The sequence below is a fragment of the Maniola hyperantus genome, chromosome 2 (assembly GCF_902806685.2).
Source record: "Maniola hyperantus chromosome 2, iAphHyp1.2, whole genome shotgun sequence".
Taxonomy (NCBI): domain Eukaryota; kingdom Metazoa; phylum Arthropoda; class Insecta; order Lepidoptera; family Nymphalidae; genus Maniola; species Maniola hyperantus.
The window spans coordinates 1590961-1594491 of NC_048537.1; the positions used below are offsets into that span (position 1 = coordinate 1590961).

At 33.2% G+C, this 3531-nt stretch overlaps 1 long non-coding RNA gene across 1 annotated transcript; it reads left to right on the forward strand.

Moving 5' to 3' along the window:
* Positions 1-588: 588 nt before the first annotated feature.
* LOC138403832 (uncharacterized) lies at positions 589-2019 on the forward strand. The gene is made up of 3 exons (XR_011237990.1): positions 589-813; positions 1139-1335; positions 1764-2019. It is a non-coding gene; the product is annotated as an uncharacterized lncRNA (long non-coding RNA).
* The last annotated feature ends 1512 nt before the right edge of the window (positions 2020-3531 follow it).

Here is a 3531-nt window from a genome sequence, read left to right on the forward strand (position 1 = left end):
GATTTCCAACCACTAAATTATTCAAATAACAATGTCAAGCCTTACCAAGTACATAAGACGAAGGCTATACGTTCAATAAATATTGTGATCCAAAGGGATTTATTCCATATCGTGATATTTATTGAGCGTGTAAATTAGAAGTATTGGCGGATCGCATGGATTTCTAGATTTCCAAATTCCGGATTGTCATACCACGGGTCGTGATAAATATTGAACGTGTAGCCTACGCCTAAAAGTTGGATACCAAACCAAGTTGGCATGTCTGTAGATGCTATTAGGGCACCTACACACGCGACTCTTTTAAGCTTTTATATCACGAACACGCCTCGTGTGCAAGTCACCTGAGTACAATTAAAAGTATGATTGTTAGAGATTTCGTTCATCGCGATCGGCGCAAACAGTCACTCTGATACAGAGTACCGATTTAAGGTTATTTTTTAATTTATTTTTAATAATTAATATTTATTAAAAAGCACTATCTAATAAACTTTGTAAGCTGTAGAACCGCCTCGATGATCCTTTACATAATATTTTAAATAGCTTCTATATTTGACAACCAATTTTTATATCAAGCACATTGTGGGTTTAAAACACGGAACAGAAAAAACAGTGGAAGTGCTAAGTAGGCGTGGCACGCGTGCCACAATTAAGCGTAGTTACGTAAAACTGATCCCAGTCGCGTTCTAACATCGCGTGGAGTTGGTAGTCTCGCGACAAATTCATATTGCCCTAGCAATGTTACTGTTCCGTTTTGGAGTGTAAAAATGATAGTAGGAGAAAAAATCTTAAAAATGGAGGTGTTTCGTATCATCGGTAAGTACGATTTTCATTGTTTTCTATAAAATCTTAATTTATTTCAATTTACTAATATTTAATAGAACGGTTAGTCAAAATCAACCTTAACCAATTAAGATAAAGTTTATTTTGGATTGATTCTATTCCGAAAGTACTTCGCTCCGTGTTCGCTACTCAAGTAGTGATGTGGCCAAGTCGAATATTGAATTTATCGATTGATATCGATACAAGGATATAAATAAATAGTAACGCAATAATTATAATTTATTAATGAGTGAGACGTTGCATTGATCACTAAATAGACATCAGTAGTTCCTCTAACCTTCATTTAAAATATTTTTAGGTTTCCCAAAGATGCAAGCATCAAAGAGAAATGGATAGATGCAACGGGTAGAGTTAATTGGATGCCAACCAAATCAAGCATGATATTATGCTCTGAACATTTTTTTAGAAGTCGATTTTATAATATCAAATAAAGGATATAGATATACGAAACCTACTGCGCTTCCATCAATGAAAATCGTTAAGTTTTTTAATCAAGTAAGTAACCTTGTTTTATTTTATTACTTTCAGTAAGTATTGAAAATACTTGATATTATAATACAAAACAACACCACCTCTTAGTTATATTTTTGTATGAAGATTGACTGACTAAATATCAAATTTAATTCATAAACACACTAATTAATTTTTCTCCTATTCATTTTTATATAGGTACTAGATGATGCCCGCGACTTCGTCCGCGTGGATTTAGGTTTTTAAAAATCCTGTGGGAACTTTTCAACTTTCCGGGATAAAAAGTAGCCTATGTCCTTTCCCGGGATGCAAGCTATCGCTGTACCAAATTTCATCAAAAACGGTTGAACGGTTGAACCGTGAAAAGCTAGCAGACAGACAGACAGACAGACACACTTTCGCATTTATAATATTAGTACGGATTTATTCTCAAAATTTAATTTTGGTTTCAGCCACAAAATGATAAATGTGGTCACTCCAGGTTCTTCAAAAAGACAAAGTGATTCGGAGATTCCTGCGTCTAATCACGTTACCGATTTGATGAAGGCAATAGTCGAAAAATATATACATAAATGTTCGCATACACCGTTTATTAAAATTAAAAATAAGACTTTCGAAACGCCAGTTTCTTAACAAATATGTTTTATTTCAAGGGCAATAAATAAAATTTAACTATTTTCATACGTTGCAGTATTTATTGTGCATACTTGTAAAGGGCATGCATACATACCAGCACTTTTATTCAATTTTATAATTACCTTTTTAATTTTATTTTTGCGAATGAACAAAATAACGAGTATCTATCGATATCGATAGGTAATTCATTGAGCTACGTGGTGCGGCCTTAGCTGAGGAGGAAAAAAAATCGACCGATCACGCAAATGTCAACCATATGTTTAACGTAATTAAGTTTATAATTGCTACCACTTAGAATACCGCCATCTATGGTCAAGTAGCGGAATTAATTGGACAATTGAATCTAGTGTGACGTGAGTGTGACTATAGCTCGTAAATACGTTCTTCCGCTAAAGCAAAATAAATCTTATTTCTAGAACGTCAGGGTTTGTTTCCAAATCTGTGACGTAGGCTAGTTTTGACTAAACTTAAACGACAAATCAAATGATTTGTTTCTTTGTAGTGCAATATATGACTATCGGTATATTTGTTTGAGTTTGGCGACAGCGGTTCCTATAGTAATTTTGGTGAATTGCACTTCCACTGTTCTTTCTGTTCCGTGGTTTAAAATATAATGGCGAAATTATTATAAAAGCCATTTTCAGGAACCTTTTCTAAGTATTGATAAAACCTTTATTTAAATTGATTTGTTTTTCTAATTTGGGCTCATACATACAGCGTTACGTCGCCTACGAATTTATTCGCAAATCAGTTCATAAGATAATTGCAAAGAAAATAAAATGCAAGTTGGATTAAATGAACGGCGGACGTAAATCGCTCTATATGACATGACCCTTAGTGAAAAAGTAGGAACATGACCTATTAATTGATAATGATTTCTTTTAAATAGCGCTTGATCATACCTTTGCAACATACCTACGAGGCATTTTCTGTCTTCTATATTCAAAGCACCAGTCCTACATATTATATTTAAAAAAAACATTTTTTTACATTTTCTGTCAAAACAATATTCCTATTGGTAAATCAAACATAGGTAGTTAATAACAGTCTTGGAAGTTTTAAAATGTAGACATAATTAATATTACAAAATATTTAGGCCTCTTTCTACACGGACCGATTTGTCGCGAACTAGAACAATCGATTTGATCAAATTGCAACTTCAAATCGTTCCGTGTATGGTGAGCTTAAGAGCCACCACCACAAATTAGTCGGATCGGGCCGCTTGTTCGACATAATTTTACCTATTTACTTAATAATTAAACAGAAATCGGGAAACCCTTCAACTTTTCTATTGACTCATTAATCAACACATTGATTTTGATTCATAAATCATTTTAAATGACCTATTCTCAAAAGTGTATTTGACAGCATGTAAAATATAAGATCTATTGATTTGATCCGTATTGAATATGAATTTTGAAAACCAACTACATATTTTACTCATTTAAGAAAAATATGAGATATTTTAAGAGAAAATCGACAAAGAAAATTATTATTTTTTCAACGTAAACGGCTGTGATTGGCCGAGTGGTTGATGACGTCAACTGTTCGTAAACAGTTGCGTGTATACAGTATAGTAAACAA